At 38.2% G+C, this 24,534-nt stretch overlaps 1 long non-coding RNA gene across 2 annotated transcripts; it reads right to left on the bottom strand.

Annotated features, from left to right (window-relative positions):
• Positions 1–347: 347 nt before the first annotated feature.
• Positions 348–24,534, bottom strand: LOC119851989. Of its 2 annotated transcripts, none has more exons than XR_005291487.2 (5): positions 24,381–24,534; positions 11,878–11,990; positions 10,365–10,450; positions 7,737–7,862; positions 348–487 (listed from the first exon to the last, which is right to left on the bottom strand). It is a non-coding gene; the product is annotated as an uncharacterized LOC119851989 (long non-coding RNA). The 2 variants fall into 2 exon arrangements; XR_005291486.2 differs by having other exon boundaries at positions 24,406–24,533.

The following is a 24,534-nucleotide window of genomic DNA, read 5'->3' as shown; positions in this document are numbered from 1 at the left end:
CACCCCCGACAATGTTTTAGCCCCATCAGGCACTGGGATTTCTACCCAGAATTCAAAGGGGCGGTGGAGACTACGGGAACTGTGGGATAGCTACCCACAGTGCAAAGCTCCGGAAGTTGACAGTTGCCTCGGTACTGTGGACACACTCCGCCGACTACATGCACTTAGAGCATTTGTGTGGGGACACACACACTCGACTGTATAAAAACACTTTCTACAAAATTAACTTCTATAAATTCGACCTAATTTCATAGTATAGACGTACCCTAAAAAAGGTTGAAATGAAGTGGTTAGACATTTCTAAAAAATCACACTTTACAGATATTTTTGTTCTGTGAAAAGTTCTGATTTTTTTAATTTTGTCCAGATTCAAGGTGTGAAGCAATTTCCAATTTTTTATTAGGTCTAAGCAAACAGTCCCATTGACTTCTCCTGGGCAAGCTCTGCTCATTGTAAGGGCAGCAGAAACAGGTCCTAATTTCTGTGCCTGAAATGTAATGAAATGAAAGAATAGTTGACAAACAAAGAGGCAGTAGCTACTTTAGCAGCCTCCTGACTTAGACAAACATATACAGCTTTCTTTACAACTATTTCATAGTCAAAGAATCACTATTCCTCCCACTCTAATCTAGGAGAAGGGAGAGAGGTGCACCTCATTAATATCTCTAGTACCACCACCCAACTAAGAAAGGGAAATTTAAAGATAAATAAAGCAAAACACATTTCAAAATAGGAAACAAAAACATTTACATGTCAAAAGAACCATTATCCAGACAACCAAAAGCCTTTGTTTGCGGTAGCTTTGCAATTCATCTGTAAAATAGACTTCCAAAAATTTACTGTTGTACATGAGTCTTTCAAGCCATATTTTTAGAGCACCCTGATACACACATATCAAAACAAGTATAACCTTGTCCAGAAGAATAGATTTTCCCATGTATTTTTAAAAAATCATTCCTTTGCAAAATGCTTATTGACTTAGCTTTAAAAAATACAAAAAATATTTTTGAGGTACATACAAATGCAGTGGCATTGAAGATTCTCACATGCATGCACATGTATATACATATTCTTTTCTGAGAAATTAGTCTAAGGTGACCAATCTACTATATATATAAATTTTAGCTATATTTTAAAAACAAGCCTAGAGGTAGTGGATATGTCCTGAATCCAGGGCTCAGAACATCAACAAAGCTGAGCAAATGAGGAAAGAATGTGTGAAATATTCATTTCAATTTGAAAATGAATCTCTATTTGACTTTGTTCATGACCCTTCATGTTTGCTTCCTGCAAACATTGGAGCAGTGGAGCTTTACGAGCAATAACCCTTGAACACAGCAGATCCTAAATGAACTTGCTGAAAGAGAATCTCAGCCTGTATATCTGATTGTAATATTTGAGAAGAACACTGTATTTGTTAAAGAAATCAGTCAGGGACAGAAACAATACCAGGGATGTTAGGAGACTAAATCAACACATCGTAGATTTCCAACTTTGAAGATCAGTTATCTGAAACAAGCTGTCTAGAGTTATACAATCTATACTGAGGAAAGAATGATGGAATTTGCAAATAATTTCAAATAACTAATCAGCTGAATAATGACCTTCTGCTAACAGAAAAAGGTAAAATTTAACAAAGTATTATTGGCTTTATGCTAATTACAGATATGTTTTTAGTCTTTTGAACTATCACCATATTCTATATCAAATCTTTATAATTATGTTGCCAATACATCAGTATTTTCAAAACTTTGGCTCAAGACAGTCACCTGTAGGTAGACTTAACCACAAACTCTTGCTAAATTGTGAAGTAGCTTTCTCTTTTATCTTCCTTTTTTATTTTATATGTTTTATGCTAAATACATTTGTATTTAGTAATACAATTTTATTTTGTAATAGAGATACATTTGATCATGCTAAGATATTTGATACCACATCCTAAGGCATAATGTTATTTACTAGATAAAATCTAAAAGCCGTTATGATTTAAGAAACTAGATCAGAAAATTAAAGCTATCTAAAGGCATTGTGTAATAAAACCTTTCAGTTTGAGAAAGTTTTGTTGCCTAGGTAATCTGACTACAAATTACATCTCTACCCCGATATAATGTGGTCCTCGGGAGCCAAAAAATCTTACCGTGTTATAGGTAAAACCACATTATATCGAACTTGCTTTGGCTTCAAGCATTTCCATTATTAATAGTCACTTCCCGCCCCCTGACTAACCCCTCAGAATCCCCGACCCATCCAACCCCCTTGCTCCCTGTCCCCTGACCGCTCCCCAAGACCCTCTGCCCCTAATGCAACCCCTCAGCCCAGGCCCAGCAACCTTAACACACTGCTCGGAGCAGCGTGTTGGCACAAATAGTTTAGACCATGCAGTCTATTTTACATAGAAATATGATCATTTATATATATATATCTCTTTAACAAAGGTATATCTAAAAAGGTATTTATTTTGCATTAAAGAAGTTGAGACAGTCAAATGGTATATTGAGAAGCCAATGTGAAATATAAGCATTTAAGGTGAACCATGATATGAAGTCATAAGGCCTGTCTGACTGGCAGTTGCACAGAGTTTCACATATGAAGTGATCCTATTCATCTTATCACTGAAGTGAGGGTATAATCAAGCACTGATACAAAGGTGGTTACAATTGTTTTATTTCATTAATCGTGTAACCTATTGAAGATGAATTAAATAAATGAATCAAAGGACTACTAAACAAAGCCTAATGCTATTTGTAATAGGAAACTATGCATCCCTACAGCAAAAGTTACTGGGAAGAACCCTTAATTTTTCAGAGTTCAGTGTAAAAATCACACAGATTTTGTGGTCAAGAGAGTTGACAGCTTCTTTGGCTTGTAAGCAGAGGTGAAAGTGGCTGGTACAGGCCAGTACAGCGTACCGGAAAGAAGTGGCTGCCGATATGGGCCTGTACGCAGCCGGCGTTAAAGTGCTGCTGGGGGAACGGGTGGGGCAAAAGGGGCAGCTGCCCAGCAATATAAAAGGGCCCAGGGCTCCCGGCCACCCCCACTGCTACCATGGGAGCAGCCAGAGACCTGGGCCCTTTAAATCATCGCTGGAGTCTGGGCGGCGCAGGCCAGGCAGCGCGGAAGGGCTGGCTGGGGGAGACTGACCCCAGCCCCGCCCCTTCAGTCCAAGGCCCTGCCTGTTCTGGGGGCCCCAGAGCCCCGCCCCCGTACTGGTAAGTCTTTTTGTTACTTTCACCCTTGCTTGTAAGTCAAAGATTTTACCACTATTAGAACTTTTGCTTAAAGTGACACGAGCTTACAGAACTTGTGAAATTAGAATACCTTCAACATTTTGCCTGCATATTTTATTTTGGGTTTAATGTGTGATATGCACACATGACTAGGTGGCAAAACTTGGTGCTGAATATAACAGGGGCAACGTAATTTTGAACTGAATTTACATTCATTGTTAATTAATTTGTCTAAATTTCCAACTTCCATTTTGAATTGTTTGATTGAACTGATGTGAGCAATCTCATAATTCCATTTGCAAATAAACTTGATTGGAAGTAAATAAGGACTATACTTAAGGATCCATAGTTCCACGCTGATTTCAAAATCACCTGCCCACACTAATATAAAAATGGGATAAAAGTTTGCCTTTTTAAGAAGATTGTGATAAGATCTTGAATTAATTGAACTGATTTATTGCCTCTTAGACTGTAACATCCCATGTTAAGTTCATTTTTTTACATTGTAAACGCTATCATCTAATCATCTTTATTTCACTTTCTATAATTACTTGTTTGTTTTAAAATATATTTTGGCCCCTAAAACTCATACATTTATGATAATTCTTTAACTAAGGAAAACCAATTCAAAGAACAGTGAGAAATCTAGTTAATTTCATTTAGGTTATAAAACACATATTGGTTAACTTTCTCATAACACAGATAATAGGATATTTAAAAGCAAGATACTGTTGATTAAAATTCACTTTTCTGGGACTCCATAGTAGAATAACAATAGGGTGAGAAGGATTCTATTTTCGATAAATGAAGAAGACCCGTTGCTAACTTAATTGCTGAGCCAATCTGTGCAAAGCAGGCACAAGCCAATACCGCTCTATTAATTTAATTTATCTGAACCAATATATGTCATGGAATTCTGTTCAGGTGTTAATTTTGAGGACTGGAATTTTAAGATGAGCTAATGAGAAGATTGTGATCTTTTGATGATTTGGTGACAGGAATATAGATTTATGGAGGTCACTGGTAACCAGCTGAACTCTGCTATCGAAATGACAGAACAAAGATAAAACCTCGTTGTTGATGTACCCACTTAACTGGTTGGAAATAATGGTGTAGATGATGTCAAGGCATTATTTTAAATATCAAGTGGGCTCTGCAATCTGTGAGAGGCAGGAAGGTCAAAAGAGGCAGAAAAAAAATCCCCATTCTTGTTGTTTTAACAGAAGATCATGTGAAAATTTTGCAGAAAAACACCTTAAGCAAAAGTAGGACACCTGGCTGGATTTGGATTCAATTTAGTATGGTGATATCTTGTATTACCTTAACAAATACAGTGATCATGCTTAAATTTTATTCTGTTTATAAAGATTATTCTGGTGTGAGATATTTCCTGTATTCGAATGGGGGAATGCAACTGGAATCTGTAACTTTTTACGTGCGACCACTGTGCCATGAAACATTGAAGTTTCTCTCTTGCATTTCAGCTCTGTTTGAATTCAACAAACCTAAAGCTAGATTGTTGTAGCCCTTACTCTGCCATGCAGGGGAATGGTCGTGCATGCTCAGACTGGGACTCCAGACACAGAGAAGATTCTGGGGCTACTTTCCTGACACTGACCACTGACAGCAAGTGGATGGCGAGGGGTAGGGCTGAGGAGCAGTGTAGGAGGAGCCATGGCCACTACTCACCAGCTGTGGTGTTTAGATGTTGCTTGTAATTATTAGACTTGGGAGCACTCGCTGTTGGGAGTCTGAATGGAAACAGGAAGGAGTGGGGAGGAGTTGAAGAGGCTGAGGGAGAGCTACTGAGGGTGCAGCAGCAGCTTGGAAAAGAGGTTTCCACTTTAAAAAATAAAGTCCTGTTGAAGTTTGTTAGTACCTTGCCTGGCTACTACAACACCAGCTCAGGGAGAAATATAGATGATGAAACTTACTTACTTCCCAGAGCAAGGAGGGAGCAAAGGAGGAATGGTAACTGTGTCATAGTTCATCCTCTGGGTGATCTGGGGACACTAGAGCTATATGATAATTCAGGGTAGGCCATAAAGTTCCAATCTACTCCACAGAAATTGAATCTGAGTGTCACATATTGGCTGATTCACATGTAAGAAAAATATCAGTCTAAACACAGGCCCAAATTCTGCCCTCAGTTACTCCCATTCAAATCCATTGTATTCACTGAGGTTGCATGGGTGTAAGCAAGGGCAGAATTTGGCCATGGAGTTCTAGTCCTGAAAGGGAAAATGGGGGCAGAGACCAAGAGAGATCAGCACTGGCAGCATGACTTCAGAAACACAACACCACATAAAATAGCTGCTGAAAATCCATTTCCAAATTGGACCAACCCATAAAGAGCCACATATAACATACTGTCTGTGACCCACACTTAGTGAGTGTGGACCCATAGTAATAGGAAATACCAGTAATTGGGCAGTCAGCAACAACAAATATTCCATTTGGCTCATTTCAAAGCTGGATGTATGAACCCAACCACATTTATATCCTCAAGTCAAACGTGTACCACAGCTACATTCATATCCTCACATATATTTTCAAAAACAACCCCCTCTCCCAATTCATATGCACAAGGTTTCTAAAATAAAAACCAAACAACTATGATGATCCACATTTCCTAAGTATTTGAAAAATCTATCAATTATCATTTTAGAGGAACATCACCTTCTTTCTTCTGTTTGTGAGGGTGTCACATTACTTTAGCAAAATGTTGACCAGCATGCCCATTCACTGTTTGTGGCAAAGTCTATCAATTTCAGCATCTAAGCAGAACTCCTGGTCATGCTATCCAAGATCCTTTAGAGTATGTCTACATTGCAATGTAAGCCCAGGGTTAGTGGGACTTGAGTCAGCTGACCCATGTTTGGTAACCCTGTCTTGAGCATCTACATTGTATTTTAACCCTATGTTAAGACTTTCCCAATCTATGCTCAAACCTAGGGCTCTGATGTCCATGCTGCAGTATGCAGACCTGAGACAAAGTAACCATATCCCAGCATCCTTAGCACCCTGCCACCCTGAAATGTGGCTACTCTAGCTCTCGCGCTTTGGTAAAACTTTACTGCCTGCCCTGCACATTACCAGGAAGAAGTTTGCTTTGCAAAAGGCTTGATCCGTTCACTCTCCATTGCAAACCCAGGAGGCTCTCTGACAGTGTGCTTGCAGATCAATGGTCATAAGAGAATGGGTTAACTCTGACCAGAGCTGCTGCCATTTTCAAAGCTGGGGCAACTTCCGTTTTCAATAGATTGCAGATTGTTGGGATACAGAGGAGTAAGGAACTTTTGCCTGGAATTCTGGGATATTTCTAGCTGATCTCAGGACCTGAGTCAAGCAGGGCTGTGTCTACTCTACAAAGCAATAGGGCTCAGACCCTGGATCCTGGTTTAACTCGAGCTCAGACCTTCCAGACCTGCAGGATCCTGGGTCCGAGCCCTAGGTTACTGCAATTGCAGTGTACGTGAAAGGGAGGATGAGGCTTGATCCCGGGCTCAAGCAAAGGCTTACTTTGCAGTGTAGACATACCCTCAGAGTACAGACTAAAAGGAGCTTGCTTCTTCAGATCAAACTTGGACAGAGCAACTTGCGGTGACTTTACGTAAAATGTCTACTATTTTATTAAAGATATAATTAATGGGCATAATGTTTCCTTCTGCATTTTGGATTGTAGCAGAAAGTAGAAGTATGGTGTCCATTATTATTATTGGAGCTGGGTCAATAACAGATTTTTTTAGTTTGTTAGCAACCTTGAAGAGTGGAAAAATAATTTGTTTCAAGTTGGACCAACAATAAATTTGTAAAAAAAAAAAAAAAAAATTCAGTGAATCAAAAAACTAAACAAACATTTTGTTTACCTTGAGTATCTTTAAATGTTTTTGTATTTATGAAAATAAAATTAAAGGATATTCCTTAGTGAAAAGTTGTTTCAAACTGAAAAAAACCACCATCTAAAATATGTTAAAACAAAAGATTTGGGGGTATTTTTTTCCAGAATTTGTTTAGGATATTTCCCCCCAAAACAACTTAGTGAAATCTACCTGAATTCTCAAAATGTTTCACTGTTGCTGAATCTGGATTTTTCACTGAAAAATTATTATTTGTTTCACTGTAGCACTTAGAAGGCCCCGTTCTGGGCCAGGACCCCATTTTTCTAGCTACTGTACAGAGAACAAAAAGGCTGTTCTTTTTGTTCTCAAGCCTAGGGTAACCTTTCACTCTTGACAATTCCTTTACAAAAGGGGTAAAAAATTAGGTCCTTTTTCCAAATGGTAGGACAGCTGCATGCCACATTTCCAAAAATACACATCCACTGGTGACATGCAGTTCTCCATTTTATTCACATATCAGTTTGTATAACAGGTTCACAGGCTTCATTTTTGCTTCCATTTGCAATAATTGTTCCTGACCGATAAGCCACCTACAGTTGATGTGCAGCCTGTTGATAATGAGATATTGTGGGGCACGGAGCCAAATGCCTTTATATGACATATTTACCTTTCTCAGAACCAGGGTGATGAAGCATTTTCTGAAATGCTTAGGAGACACTGATGCTGTTAGATTAGAAGCCACACTCCTAACTAATCTCTCACAGGTCATTTTGAATATTCAATCATCAAGTGCCTGAAAAAAAAAAAAGAGTGAGTGAGAGAGGAGTCCTTGTACATTTTATTCTACTAATAATAATATAGAGGGATCAGTTGTGATAGTTGCACCTATTGGTGGCCACCAGAGGGGATATATTCAAACAAGGACATATAAGTGATATTTGAAGGAGGGTTTTGGTTTAAAGTATTCATAATATAGGCCCTATTAATCAAAATATGAGCTTAAATATTTTGTTGAATAGGCATAGAATGAGGCATAGGTTTACAGTTAATAGTATGCTTAAATGCTTTGCTGAATCAGTCTTAATAAAGTTGAAAATATCAAAATTCCAGATGCAAATAAAAGTAAGTTAAACTTCTTAAAATGAACAACACTGCTGAAACAAACAGTTTGTTAACAAGAGCTACTGTAAATTAAAATGAGCTACAGATGACAGATATGGTGGAGCTGGCTCAGAGGACTGTAAATTTACACACAACTAAAGATATACATTTTAAACCTAATGGGAATGAGTGATGCCTTAACTTAAATGTTAGTGGGAAAAGCAACTCTAAATAATTCGGAGGAGCAAAATACTGCAGCATGGCCTTAAAAAAAAAAAACCCAACAACCCAGAATTAGCTTCTACAGTTGCTTCTAACAGCAAAAAGAAAATGAAGACCAAGTAGCTAAGGATATTAAGATAAATGACAACTAATTCTATAAATATACTGGAGGACTTAAAGAAAAGAAAAACAGTGGGACTATTTTTAGGCCAGCAAGTTAAGCAGTTATTTATTACCGCAGAAGAAATGGTGGAAATATTACATAGTCCCTTAATATCTTTATTTGATAAGGAGAATATTAACAATTCCCTCACAGATGATCTGTTTGTGGATATTAATAAGGGCAAGTGGAAAAAAATGAGATCATTGAAATAGTAGAAAGCAAATGTTTGGAAAAATAACTGTTTGATATTACCAGGAATATGATGATAAACAATAAAACCTGGTTCAATAACAGACCTCAATTTCAGGGCTTAAATAAGAATTAAAAAGACTCTTCTGGCTACAATCAGCTCAAACACAGATGATCTAGGGAAAACCTCAATTAAATCCTCAGTAAAGAGTAAAAAGAAAAGGAGTACTTGTGGCACCTTAGAGACTAACAAATTTACTTGAGCATAAGCTTTCGTGAGCTACAGCTCACTTCATTGGATGAAGTGAGCTGTAGCTCACGAAAACTTATGCTCAAATAAATTTGTTAGTCTCTAAGGTGCCACAAGTACTCCTTTTCTTTTTGTGAATACAAACTAACACGGCTGCTACTCTGAAACCTGTCAGTAAAGAGTAAGGTCTTAAAAGGACCTTTAATTGGCTTCATTTTTTTTTATCACAAAATCCTCCACTCAATAGAGGTGTATTTAAGGGGGCAATGTTAATCTCTCACTCTGGCCACAGAATGTGCCTCCCATAATATTTCAATATTAATGCAAAATTATATTAATAAAATCATAACCTTTTTTAAGTTTTGTAAATTTTTATGCACCTTTATTAAATACTAAAATATAGCTGTAAGTATGTTATAGCCAAAATGTTCAAAAATATAAAAAGCAATCTATATTATTTAGCTACTTATGTTATAAAATGTTGAAGTAAACCGAAAAGTTTTCTTCAAAGATTTCTATCTTTATCTCCCGAGAATAAATGAGTGTCATAAAAATTAAAACAAAATAAAACATAGTGTTAATAAGTTTATATAAACACTCTGAGGACAAACTTGTTGTTTTCTTTTATGCTATGTTAAAGTATTGTTAATAAAATTTATAAAATTAACAAATGTTTAATTGCTGTAACAAATACATTAACTCTTAAAAAAAATACATAAAAATGTAATAGCTAATTCTCTTGCTAAAACAAAGTGCTCCACTGGAGAAGCGGTAAACTTTTTCACATACCGTGAGTGCTCAGTCTCTGCTATCACAACCCCTGTTTAAGCAATTAGCATTATTGATGCAGGACTGTATAATGTAACCTTATCAATCTCTATAGTTGATGGTCATACAATCCATGACACATGTACAGAACACGGCTTGGTCACCTTAGTAGTAACGGATTCTCCAACTCATGAACCCTGCCCACACCCATTACACTAGAGAATATTGGGACTGTTTTGCTCCTTAAAGATGCCCTGACATAAAGCCTGAGCCAACAAGTGATTTAACTGTTATCTCAATATTTGGGACAATAATATACAATTTATGCATATACCTGCTGTCTTAAATCTTTCTCACTGAAATATGGCTGAATTTCAGCTACATGACAAAGTAAATGTATCATTGTGTATATTTTTCTGATAACAGATGTAGTAGCATCCTATTAGGAATGAGCTCGAGATCCAACAGCAGGGAAAGAAATTATATCAAAATCAGGAATTTTTAGAAGTGGGAAATTGAAAAGTTAGATGGGGTTGCTAGCTGTATTTCAGGGGGGTTGGTTCAGAAATGTCTATGTGGAACAGGGCTGATGTGAAACATACCTGTACAAAAAGACATGTTGGTTGTTTTGAACATGAACAGGCAAATAAGGTCTTACAGCCCATAACAATAGGAATGGAAGGGTTACCTACAGGAGAAAAATACACTATTTATGATGCACACATTATTGCTGCACTGTTGAAACTTAAGAGTTATGAAGTGCAAATAATGAAAAAGCAAAACCTCACCACGTGGGAAAAGAAATTTTGCTCTGATTATGGGAGCTATGTATTAACCCTATAACCAGCACTGTGAGACATATTGAACAAGGGGAAATCCTAGATATTATAAAGGATAAACAACTGCTTAAATGGTATAGCCACAGTGCACTTCCAATTTTTATAAAGAAAGAAATCAGTGTATACAATCCTGTAAAAAAAATGTCTTTTAGCACGTTTAGGAATTTGGGATCAGTAACACCACAGCCAAATAAAGGCTCTACTACATCATATACAGCCTTAGTCTCCCCCTGTGCATCATTTACTGCATCTTTGCTCATACTGGACTCTGACACTGCAGAGTTTGAAATACGGGCACCCGTCCATTCGACAGGCTACCTGGAAAACTACATCTACAAGCAACGCTTGGACCTACCACAGTTACTGGTCTATCATAACAATACAGTCATAGAAGGTTTCCACACATGGCTTGCTGTTCCACTAAGGGATTTGACATAGACACACCAGTGTGTGGCCGTGCCTGCCTAAACCAGCTCAATGAGATAAATGAGTTAGCTGCGAATGTCCCACGTCTAGTGAGGTGAACCAAGTTGAGGTGACCAGTGGAAAGGGCAACCTATAACAAACAGACAGAACTGCATGGTTACTAACTGAGAAGAATATATCTATGGGAGCCAAACAAATGATGTCACCATTCCAAATTTTGTTTTATACCACAGGCACACACTGTTATGGGACAAACAGTTGTGACTCCTATTCCAGTATTTAATAATATGTCTACAGTTAATAGTGAACCAGACGAACAGAACAAACTCAGTCGTCCCTATTTTTAATTTCAGAGTGGTAGCCGGGTTAGTCTGTATTCGCAAAAAGAAAAGGAGCACTTGTGGCACCTTAGAGACTAACACATTTATTTGAGCATAAGTGGGCTTTAGCCCACGAAAGCTTATGCTAAAATAAATGTGTTAGTCTCTAAGGTGCCACAAGTACTCCTCGTTCTTTCTCCTATTTTTAATGTACATATCAAACCCTTGACTTTAAATCTAAAAACCTATTACGCTGAAAAAATACCTATGTCAGACAAATTGGCAATAATATGAAAAAGGAAAAAAATCTAAATACATACATAATGGGGACTTTAACATATTAATTTCACACACCTTGATAAAGATAACCTGTAAGGCTTTAATTGTGTTACAAGTAGTTAAAGTTGCTATTGTGTTAATATTGTTTTGCATTTAAAATATGTGGTTAAAAAGCAAAAATTTTAAACAAATGCTTTATTTGTTGACCCTTATGTAAATTTTTTAAAAAATAGTGTTATTGAATAACTTACTTATAGCTTCTTTGCTTGTAATTGGATGGATGCCACTGTCACAGCCTATTAACTTGTTTCTGAGTAAGGTAATGCTTTGCAACCAGGCTAAGAAGTGGAAAAATACGAGCTTGCTGAAAGTAGGAGATAGATGCAGTAACTGTTAACATCGTATACTGTTGTTTTGACTTAATGAGCAGAGTTTTAACTGCAATAAACAGAAATATATACAAATATAATATGCTAATGGTAAGGTCATGTGTAAGCAGCAGAGGTCCAAATAATGTACTTGGAATGTTATGAAATCTATCAGAAAAATATGTATTTTTATCAATAACATAAAAAAGAACTAATGAAATTGTAAACAACCTGACTATAAATTATAAGCAATTATCAGAACTAGACAAAAAGCACAAGCTACCCATCACTTGTTATAAGATTGGTTTCATAGATTCATAGATATTAAGGTCAGAAGGGACCATTCTGATCATCTAGTCCGACCTCCTGCACAGCGCAGGCCACAGAATCTCACCCACCCACTCCTATGAAAAACCTCACCTATGTAAAAGGTTCTCACAGACAGTGTTAACTATACTCTTTGTTATGTACTGTCTAACTAACTAAATTATCTAAATAAATCCAATTACTTTAACTTATCTGAGGTCTCTTAAATTATTAAATACATTCAAACCGAACTAAAACCCTTGCTGGTAAAAAAATTGGTAACAGATTCTACTGAAATACAGGTTTCAGAGTAGCAGCCGTGTTAGTCTGTATTCGCAAAAAGAAAAGGAGTACTTGTGGCACCTTAAAGACTAACAAATTTATTTGAGCATAATCTTTCATGAGCTACAGCTCACTTCATCGGATGTACTACACTACAATCACTACAAAAGCAATTTTCCCTCTCTTGGTATTGCCACCTCCTCATCAGTTATTGGGAGTGGATCACATCCACCCTGACTGAATTGGCCTTGTCAACACTGGTTCTCCACTTGTAAGGTAACTCCCTTCTTTTCATGAGCCAATATATATTTATGCCTGTATCTGTAATTTTCACTCCATGCATCTGAAGAAGTGGGATTTTTACTCACGAAAGCTTATGCCCAAATAAAGCTGTTAGTCTTTAAGGTGCCACTGGACTCCTCATTGATTTTACATGAATTTAACTCCTGATTTGTATCAGCCTAAGTGAGAGGTGAATCAGGCCCAAATTGTCTTTATTCCCTTCAAATAAACATAATTTTCTATACAATCAAAGGTACTCTAGTTTTTCTCATATTGATTTCCATGTATAGTTTGAGATTTTCCAACTTGTACCACTCCTAACAGTACATCGCTTTATGTTTCTTATTTGTTGTAAATATGTGACAAGATGATGCACCAAGTATATAACTTCTTAGAACAAACTGTGCCCTAGTTTGGCATGAATTTCTATCACACCGTTTACAACTATTTAAACTAATCCAAGATGTCTTATAAAGGTAGGAAGAGGGAAGAATCATCTTTAACTGATGGGTATAGTTGTTTATATTAAAAGGGAAACATTTATCTTGATGCCATGAAGTTGGGATATTTTCCTATTCCTCTGATGGAACATCAGGATGACTTGGCAACAACATAATACAAATGCTTCCATTGACTATTTATCCCTTTCAATGAACTGTTAGCCAAGAGAAATTCATTTTGGAAACACCAGGTAAAGTTGCTTTAATTTCAATCAACTGAATCCTTGCTGTGCCCCGAATGTGCATGAGCAAGGATCCTCCATCCCTGTCTATCCTGGGCCACTCTTTTCACAATCTCTATGTTAAGTCCCTAAGTTTCCCTTCTCTAAGTATTGTTTGATGGAAATAAATTTCAGACATGCCCTTCTGCAAAAACAAACAGCTAGCTAGGAAACAAAGAAAATAGTTTCTCTTTAAATATTAAGAGATGAGGCAAATATTTTCAACTTGTAGCAAAACTAAGCCCTGCTTCAGGAATGCAGCGCTACTCAGGAGAGGCCTTAATTACATGCCTAAGTCTCATTGACAGGAGACAAACACAGGCTTAAAGTTAAGCACACGCATAGTGCTCTCATGAAGAGGGGCTTAAACAATTGTATCTCTAAAGTGTTGTTCCTTTATCTAATGATCATTGATCCTGAAAGATAATATTAGCATGGTAAAGAGAAAAACAGTTACATTTAAAAGTAAATGAACCATTTTGTGTTTCACTCACTCATTAAGTTACAGCAAACAGGATGCTGTGAAAAATCACCACCAACTGATACTGAGATTCAAAACCCACAAATCAAAGTGTATGAGCTAGGATCTGGAGAGAGTGTTTATTCACAGTAAAGCACTTGTGACTTGAGTCATATATACAACTGAAGTCCAATTAAAAAAAAATGGCATGCAGTTAAGAAAAACTTGATGTATGATGTGTTTAGCCCCGCTCCCCATGTAGTGTATTGTTAAGTATGTTAACAATAACCCCGCTCCCCATGCAGTGTATTGTTTAAGTGTGTTAGGACAGAATATTCCATTAAATATTTATTAGTAAATTCAATAATGAATTTAAAATTCAAAAATTAATTTCCCCCTCATTCCCGGTATAAGAGTGTAGCAATCAAGCTCCTTTTGTTTCTCAATAATTGTTGCATCAGCAATTATGTATATGCTAATTATGTATAGAGCCGCTGACAAATTATAAGTGGAAAAAAAAGACACATCCTTTGGTAACTAGTTCCCCTTCATTTCTTCTGAGCAATTTAAAATACCCACATGCATTAACAAGACAGAACATTCTGGAGAACGAGTCTTCAGTAGAAAGGATTTTCTTTGACAATATTTATTGTACTTGTTTGTTTTATTTTGTGGGTGGAAGTGGATTTATTAATTTTCCAAATGAAGAAATCAGGAACATTTAGAGAGTTATTTAATGATGTTTATTCTTCTTCAAAAGTGAGATTGACTATGAAGATTACAAGAAAAACTTTCAAAGCTCCTCTAACTTTCTGCGACTGGAAAAAAAAAATCTTTCCTACAAATTCAGGAAACCCTGGGTTCATTTTGACCACTCTATTGGTAACCACATTCCAGACTTTTGGCTCATTCCAATCTAATATAAATGAAATTAATAAGAAAATGAAAAATGACAATGACAACCTAGCACAGTTTCCAATCCTGAGCCAGCAGAAAGCCAAGTGTGAGTCCTACTCTATATGCAGCCCGCTGGTCTCTCCAAATTTTTGACTATGACCCAGGCATCATTCTCAGACTGATGTTGCAACTATTTGTAAATGGGGGGGGGAAAAACTTGTTTAGGGTTAAGTGTCACTGGCCACTGGCAATTAAAGGTGTTGTTGAGCATGCTGAATAAAGTATTTCTTTAATTTCTGAACTTTAAAGTTTTTCTGGAAATGGCTTTTTTTTTTAAAAAAATTGTCAATGGCTAAGCAGGGAAAGCTGTAACCTCTGCTTACTGTCTGATGATGGGGTTTTTTTTGTTCTGCCACCTTAACTCTATCCTTCCCTTGGTTTGTTTGTCCCTTTTCTGTCTTTTCATGACCTATATTTTAATTTCATGGGAGCAGAGACTTTTTTACTGTGTGTTTGTATGGTATCTGGCACAAGGAGGCTTTTATTGGGGCTGCTATGTGCTGTTGTAATGCAAATAAATAATAGTCTGTGGGGTATTGAACTATATTAAAATTACAAGCTATTCCTTTAAGTTCTAAGGGGTTACCTGGTCCTGCTTGCAAGCTAGGGGGCCTCTGCAGGCAGGTGTGCAACGTGAGACCTCAACAGTCAGTCTGAGCCAACCTAGAAGCAAGGTGGGTTGAGTTGTGCCTCTCTGCTTTCGGGAGCAGCCTGCTTTATCTCTGTCTCTCTCTCTTTGATAGGTTCTTGTATGTTAGGGTTCTGGATTCTAAAATATTAATTAGTGTTATATTGCATCCTTCCAGAAAGAGTATTTTATGTGTTTATCTAACTTCTCTCTGTGTATGCTGTGAACATAATTTTTTTTCAGTACCTATTGTATTTGTATGTCCTTTTAGCCTCTCAAGGAAACCTCATCACAAAATCTGAAACACAAGGGAGGTGGATTTAGACATTTGCTATGCAAGGGCCAGTTTTCAAAGGCAGGATCTGTAAAAAAACCAACCAACCAAAAAAAAAAAACACATTTGCTGTTTGAAAACTAGACATGAATCAGAAAGGGGAAAAAAATGAAAAAGCATGGCAATGCCTCTTTCCAATGAACAACTCCAAAATCTGGCAAAATTAAGCACAGTCCTGTACCCACCATTGCATTGGCTGAGGATAATTAGGCAAAGGTGATTTTAAGCATGGAGTACCTGAGATCCAAATTATTTAAGTGACTTGCCAAAAGCTACAACAGGATATTTGCAACTGAAGTGGTAGACCCATATCTTACTATACCAAAGTGCACCTTATACAAAGTGAAGGAGTACTTGTTGCACCTTAGAGACTAACACATTTATTTGAGCATAAGCTTACATGTATATAAAGTCTCCCCACTGTATTTTCCACTACATGCATCTGATGAAGTGAGCTGTAGCTCACAAAAGCTTATGCTCAAATGAATTTGTTAGTCTCTAAGGTGCCACAAGTACACTTTTTCTTTTTGCGGATACAGACTAACACAGCTGCTACTCTGACACCTTTGTAAAGTGCTTTAGAGACCTAGAGAAGATAAAAGCAGGATATAAACATAAAGCATTAACATTTTTTGATGATGCATCTAAAACACTGTGGATAAATACTTACCCAGTCATTGGGCCAGAGTGAGAGAATGGGAATGACTCTGTAGTCCAACTGGTTAGGTCACCCACCTAGGGAGTGAGAGACCAGTCCAGTCCCCAGGCTCCAGCCACTCATTCATTATTTATTCAGAGTGAAACAGCTTTATCAAAAGAGCCTGCAGGAGCCCCACATCTGAATATCCCATCGCTCAGTGGTTAGAGAAGTCCCCTGAATGGCGGGAGACCCCAGTGCAAATCCTTTTACTTCCCCTACACAAACACCTGAGAGGGGGGAATTCAACCTGGCTTTCCCCGACTCTAGATAAGTGCTGTGACCATTGATCTAAAAATTATAAGGTGAGTTCCTTCCTGCTGTACTGGACCTTTTGCTTGAAGCAAGGCAGGCACCTCACACTTCCCTCAAAAAGTGACTTAGGTATCTAAGCTGCCTGACTCCAGCCTGCAGGTTCCATTTGTGAATTTGTAGACAGGCATAGGCACCTCCCTGCAGCCTAGACTTAAATGCGTATATGAGAGAGGGGTGAGGCTTTAACTTATAGAGACTCCCAGACAGTCCTGGAGGGTTGGTGACTACACAGAACTCATTGCTCCTTGTTTAACTTGAAATTTGGCCCACCCATGGTTACAACTGTTAGGATATAGATATTCAGGCCTGTCTGTAAAGGCCTATACTTTAATTTAGGTGTATTCTTATCACTTAGCTAGGTATAGAGGTATAAAAGAGAATCAAAATCACTGTCTGACTGTATAAGGCCTTTTCTCACTGTGACAGTCTGAGGCCCTGTGCTTAGGCTAAGGCCTTTGGCTAAGCAACAGAGGCAGCCATAAGCTGGGAAGCGACCGGTCACCTTCCAAACTAGTCAATATGGGGCTGTTAGGAAGGTGATCTGATCTATCACCTCCAGAGAAAGGGAAGAGCCTAGAAGATGTAAAAGGAAATTTAGATTGATAGTTTTCTGTCTGGTAAGAACTCACTTATCGATAGACACAGCTGGGAAACCCTTGTCTTTATAGATGTAGTTGTGAAATCCTCATTTCTGTGTTGTTGTAGTCCCCATTTCCCTATTGTTTGTCTGTATGATCTCTGTCTGGTTCTGTGATTGTTTCTGTCTGCTGTATAATTAATTTTGCTGGGTGTAAACTAATTAAGGTGGTGGGATATAATTGGTTAAATAATCATGTTACAATATGTTAGGATTGGTTAGTTAAATTTCAGGAAAATGATTGGTCAAGGTATAGCTAAGCAGAACTCAAGTTTTACTGTATAGTCTGCAGTCAATCAGGAAGTAAGGGGGGAAATGGGAACAGGGAATGGGAAACTGAAATCATGTTTTGCTAAGGGGGGGAATGGGAACAGAGACACAGGTAAGGCTCTGTGGTGTCAGAGCTGGGAAGGGGGACACTAAGGAAAGAAACTGGAATCATGCTTGCTGGAAGTTCACCCCAATAAACATTGAATTGTTTGCACCTTTGGGCTTCGGGTATTGTTGCTCTCTGTTCATGTGAGAAGGACTAGGGAAGTAAGTGGGTGAAGGAATAAGCCCCTAACAATACCCACTGATTTAAGAGAAAAAAAAATTTGAAGTAGGCACAGTCAGAATGAACCACATTCTGGTTCAACTCTGTGATGCCAGTCAACATACCGCACAGAGAATTTCAACAAGACACCTCACCCTCCCAGGACAGCTTATGGCACAAAGGCTGCAACTTCATTTTAACAAACAACAAGAACATAAAGAAATGAAGGAGGGAAATTAACATAGTCTTTCCAGCAGAGGGTAGCTGTAGCCCCTCAACCCAAGAGTGAACTGCCTTTTTTCCTGATTGGCAGACCCCAAAGTCAAAAAGGCTAGCCAACCAGCAGTGCCATGCAGCCCATTCCCACCTACACACCCAGCTTGAACTGAGCCATATTCTCGTCCCTCAGAGAGGGTCAGAGCCATTGCTGGGACAGATTCCAGGCAGTCTCTGCAAGTGAATCTTTTGGTCCCAGCTAAAACATGAATCATGCAAATCTTGGAGATACATACTGCCTACTTATCAACCCAGCCCAAACAACAGAATCCATGTGCCCACCAGCAAAAACTCCACCCCCAAGTTGAGAAACAATGTAGTGGAATATGTGAAAACCTCAGTGTGGTTCTGGATTCATCTGAACAGAAAAGATAACTCAGTGGTTATTCAATATCACAACATGCATTCTAAAATTAAACACCAGTACAGTCTACTGAGGATAAGGACTGTTCACTGGCCCTAAATGCTGGTCTGCCATCAGAACTAGGACATGGGTAGTCTGACCTAGTGTTTGGATCAAGAGTCAGGAGGGATCAGATGCCAGGAGGTCAGAGTCCGAGATAGGCCAGAGCGCAATTCAAGAGTGAGGTGTCAGGAGGCAGGCAGGATCAGGAGATCAGCAGCCAGTAGTAGGAATAGGTATCACGGGGAAGCCATCCATAGCAGGGAGAACCCAGTTGCATGGACAACTTCCTCTTCCTGTTCTGGGTTTATACAGAAGCTGTGAACCAGTCAGTACACCCCAGCATTCTGCCAGTCAGATTCCAGGACTGGAGTCCTCTATCTGTTGGGGTTCAGTTTCTGTTCTAGCAACTAGTAACAGGTCCCTGGGCGTAGGTCAGAACTTACTAGCTGCTAAGTGCCCTGGGGACCAGGTTTCAAGACCTGTGACCCCTGACCACTGAAGAGTATAATTAGCATGGAGAGAAAAACTTGCAGCAGCAGCAGGAGAGCTTGAATGGCCCCTTGCTCCTCTACAGCTCAGTCTAAGTGTGGATGGGTGGGTACAACTCCTGCCCAGTGAGAGGGCTCTTCAGAGTCAGATTCGTGACCTTTAGTACAGCCGGACACCAAACTAAGCTGTGATTGATCAGGAGGGGAAATTAAACCTGTCCTGGGAATTCCCCAACAAATCCAGCCACCCTCTCATCACACATGAAAATGTGCTGGGGATGGGGAGAATAAGGTAGGAGACAGTTTAGCTGAATTCTGAGAACTAGAGTGTGGGTGTAGTGTTGAGAGCTGAGTTGGAGGAATGCTTTCGGTAGGGTATATCATCGACATTTAATTAAATCAATTCATGAATTATTTCACTCTTCTATTTGCCAGAAAACTCAACTACCCTAATCTTATTCTAGATTTGTTTTTTTTCAATTTTACTAATTAACTTTCTGGTTTTAAGCCTTAACACATTTAAAATAATGTACACATTTGTTTTACATCAGTCATGTTGTATGCCTCTAAACACTTCGAAGTAGACTAAATTATTCTCAGTGGAAAATGTCACCATATGAGGATGTACTAAATGACTGCAAAACATCTAGGAATTTAGGAGTCTTGGATAATGTCATTTCTTACGAGGGTGTTCACTGCTCAGTTATTATTTCTGCCACCGTTTCTTGCTAAACATGAGTCCCATTTTCCCTTAAATGGGAATAACCATGTAAGGGACAGGAAACTCTCAGTTTCAGCTAACAAAGTTCCCTACGAGTTTTCCATAGTGGAAGAAATTTACCCTGCCATGTAAGAAACTGGCATCTACACAGATGCTCAACACCACTGGTCCATGGAATATATGGTTCCTCCCAGAACTGTGGTTCCAGTTACTCCTCCTACTACAGCTGCCTCCAGCTCCTCTACACAATGCACCCAGCATGAGCAGGCAACCTGGCATAAGTTAATACAGACTCCTAGCAAACTTCTGCTCCCATTTATACCCATGCAATCCCCCTGAAGTCAATAGGCTTGAGTGGGTGTGCCTTGGAGACCCACAGCAAATTCTGCTCTCCCTGTATATGTGGGTGTGGATGGGAGTAGGCGGTCCTCTATTTGCCCAACTAAAAGAAACACCTTTAGGCAGACATAGAGAATAATTTTCCCAGAGAACATTGCTCCATTCAAAAACACTTCCTTGCTGCCTTGGAACTCGTGAGCCCACATGCTACATTTTAAATATCGGCATATCTAACATTCACCTAAGTATCATCTCCCTTGAAACAAGTAGCACTTGTTTCCATTTTGAAGGCTTTAGGAACTTGATCTTGCAGGCTGCTGGTGAAGAAGCATTTCCATTCGCAGCACCAATTTTTTTTAAAAAAGGAGCTATCATCTTTAACATAAGAAAACTAAAATATAACTCTAATAAATATAAACCTCACTGGCATAAGAAGAGATACAGAGGTCACCAAAATTACACTGGAGCCTCACTATTTTGTGTATCAGTGTTAGCTATAGCAAAATAAAATTTGTTCCCTACCATGAAGTTGCACATGAGTATATTCACTGTACACCAAATACTTCATTAAAATAAACCTCAGTCATGTTTCCAGGAGTGACGAACGAATGAACAGAAAGAATGATCAAGCCTTATATTAGAGATTTGGCAAAAACCTAAAGAGTTTGCTTCTGGACTTCACCAATTCAAAGGGGTTCAAGCTGGGGTTTTCGTTAAGGCCGCCTTCTAGAAATAAGAAAAGATTTTCAAAAGCAACTGGTGATTTTGGGTCCACCTTATGATGTCTTAAAAGGTCCAGATTTTTAGAGTACCTGCCCTTTCAAAATCTGGTCCCTTCAAGGTCACTAAAATTGAGCACCTAAACACTGAGGCGCTCAAAATCATTAGTTACTTTTGCAAATCTCCGCCATAATGCATGATAACACATTCTGTTTTCAGACTTCTACTGCAATCTCTTTTCTAGCTCTCCACATTTAAATGACATTAGCCAGATATTTTCTCTATTTTTTTTATTTCTGAATATGACTTTAGAAACAAAGTTACACAATGGGAGAAAAGTGAAATCTTAATGGGGAGGAGATTAAATGTCTTTTATTCACTGCAAGGGTGAAGTCAAAGACATATAAACTCTGGGAGGTCAGTGCAGCAGTTCTGTTCATATTGACTCATTGAGCCTAAGGCAACACACTGGTTGTTGTAGACACTTTCTGCCCCTCTCAGTTTTTGTTCTGTTTAGTTAACAGATGTGTATAGCTTGCTCCTGGGAGAAGATGAATGATGATGGTCAGTCTCTTCTTATATAAGAAAGACAAAACTGGGTATGTGAGAAATGACATTTATTTTGCCACAAAAACATGTGTAGCACCTTTTTCCCCCTGAACCATGTCAGGCCTTTGAACTATGTACCTGTAATCTCATATGTTGGCACAGAAGGAAAATCAAAATAGGTATTTTTCTGAACATTGCTCTGCACAAGGAGATGTTAAATCTTATTAGTGTTCAGACACAGAGAAGGGTTTCTGCAGAAATGAATCACTGTATGTTTTTCCTTCAAACAAAACTAAGCCCTGTCAGTATTTGTTAGTTGTCCTCATTGGGATATTGTATATTTTTAGCCCTTTTCTACTATAAGAGAGCATATATCTCCCAGGGATGTTTTTTGTGAGGGTATTCTGATGCTAGGAACCTGACTAACCTAATGGTCTTCTATCCTTCTGGTTATAAAATATCCACATTCTAGTAGTCTATTTTACAACCACCACAGCCACTATCCCTCACATCTTAAAACCTTTGACTCTTGAAATGTATTTGTGAGGCTTCAAAGCAACAAAATAAATTCAAAGTGATGAAAATAACCCTGGAAGAGTTATTGCTTTCTGCTTTGACATACACGAAGGACATTAAATATTCCAAAAGCAAGACAAGTAAATGAATGAATCGCCTTATATCAGCATAACAGTCATCTGTAATGTAATAGAAATATAGTGGTAATACAGCAATCACTGGATAAATATTGTGTTAGAAAGATAAGGTTTTCTAGAAGTTTTACTCTGCTGGTCTACATTTCACTATATTGCACTTATATATTGCATGAATTCTTAATACATTATCCATTACTAAAACACACTTCTTCAATGATACCTACAAACCCCAGTCCTTCCCAGCAGAAAGTGTTAATCAAATAGATAATAAATAATAGAAAGAAATGAAAATAATGGAAACAGCAAGACAAAACCTAAACATCACTGCTGCTTCGCTGCTTTGCTGTTTCCTCCATCTGCATGTTGTTTGCTTAAATTACAAGCTGTTTGAGGCAGAGCTTGTCTCTGCTAACTGCCTAGCACACCTTTGATGTTATGTTTCAGAGTAGCAGCCATGTTAGTCTGTATTCGCAAAAAGAAAAGGAGTACTTGTGGCACCTTAGAGACTAACAAATTTATTAGAGCATAAGCTTTCGTGAGCTACAGCTCACTTCATCGGATGCATTTGGTGGCAAGCTCTGCCTCTGGGCAGAGGGAGTGTGTGTGTGGGGGGGTGCAAAATAGGGGAAAAGATATTTTCTCCTCTGAATTTAGTTTCAGTGGCTATGTCTACACTACCGCAGGATGGACACTCCCGCAATCGATGCGCCAACGGTCAATTTAGCAGGTCTAGTAAAGACACGCTAAATCAATAGCAGAGTGCTCTCTGGTTGACCCCGGTACTCCATCAGGAATGAGAGGAATAAGATAAGTCGACAGGAGAATGTCTCCCATCAACCCAGTGCAGTGTAGACACCACAGTGAGTTGACCTAAGCTATGTAGGTGGAGTTGTGTAACTTAGGTCGACTTACTGTGGTAGTGTAAACATAGCCTCAGTTTTCTAACTGGAACAGTGTCTTGGTGAAAGAGGTGATGCTATCATACTAGCATCTCTGTCTGTGCATTGCTAATGCTACCATCAGCATAGTATGCTGCATCATCTCTCATGTTTGAAACAACTGCAGATATCCAGACATGCACATTTATTTAACATTTCTAAAAACAACACACACTCTATAGAGCTAGGTCCAGTAAGGGACTTGGTGCTCTCAATTGTCACTGACATCAGTGAAAACCATGGGGCTCTATGCCTCACAGGATCAGGTCATATGGACCTGATTCTCCACAGCCTTGCACCACCCTGTGTTGTTATTTCATCTCTGCAAAGTGAGTGTCAAACACCACCAAATCAAAATGGTAGCTGTTTCCTCACACATTTAGGTTTGCACAGGTGCAAAGGACAACACAAACTGCCAAGCAATAGACTCAGGTGCATATGTATGAAATGCAACCTTCCACATTGAATATTAATGGTTTCTATAAGTTTCCCAACTAATTGTTAGAGCTGATTCATAATTTTTCAAGAAAACGTTGTGGGGGTGGAGGAGTTGTTGATCAAAAATGCAGATTCATCAAAGCAAACTTTTCATGGGAAAAGTTTGATTTAGATGAATTTTCTGTTTTGAAAAAGTTTTCAAATTCTTAAGAGTTCCATTTCAACATTTTTAAAAGGAAAAGTTCAGTTTTTTCTGTCCAAAATAATTTTGTTTTGAAATTTAATTTACAGTAAATATAAAAAGAATTAAAAAAAATCAAAATGATACATAATTCTCAAAATGAAACATTTTGATTAGTCTGATCCAATTTTGTTTTGAATTTTCAGCTCACAAAAAATAATATTTCAATTTTTCATCCCAATTCAGTATGCAAAAAAAAATAAGTCTCCAAAATGTTCATGCAGATGGAAAACCATTTCCTGCCCCCTCTACTAATTCTTTCCATGTTCTGATATTGGCTGCTGGAATTTACCTTGGATTTAAACCAGGAAAAAATTAGACAAAACAAGTTTACCAGTTTTCTAATTTTGACTGTCTCATTCTCCTTTTTTGTATCCCACCCTTTCCCTCTCTAGGGCAGAACCAATGCCCAAATATTAGTAGGCATATTTACTCCAAAACCCAACTCATTTTTTAAATCTACCTTTTTTGAGAACCAGCTTTCTCACCTCACACAAGTCCCAAACACAGATAAATAAATCTGCATTTATTTATCCCACCTATGTAAATATACTGTATGGCTTCCATATTCAAACAAAGGTAATCCATCCTCTATAATTATCAGAATGAGAAACATT

The sequence above is a fragment of the Dermochelys coriacea genome, chromosome 2 (genome assembly GCF_009764565.3).
Source record: "Dermochelys coriacea isolate rDerCor1 chromosome 2, rDerCor1.pri.v4, whole genome shotgun sequence".
NCBI classification, from domain to species: Eukaryota; Metazoa; Chordata; order Testudines; family Dermochelyidae; genus Dermochelys; species Dermochelys coriacea.
The sequence above is the reverse complement of the archived record's forward strand: the minus strand, read 5'-3'. Positions and strand labels throughout refer to the sequence as shown.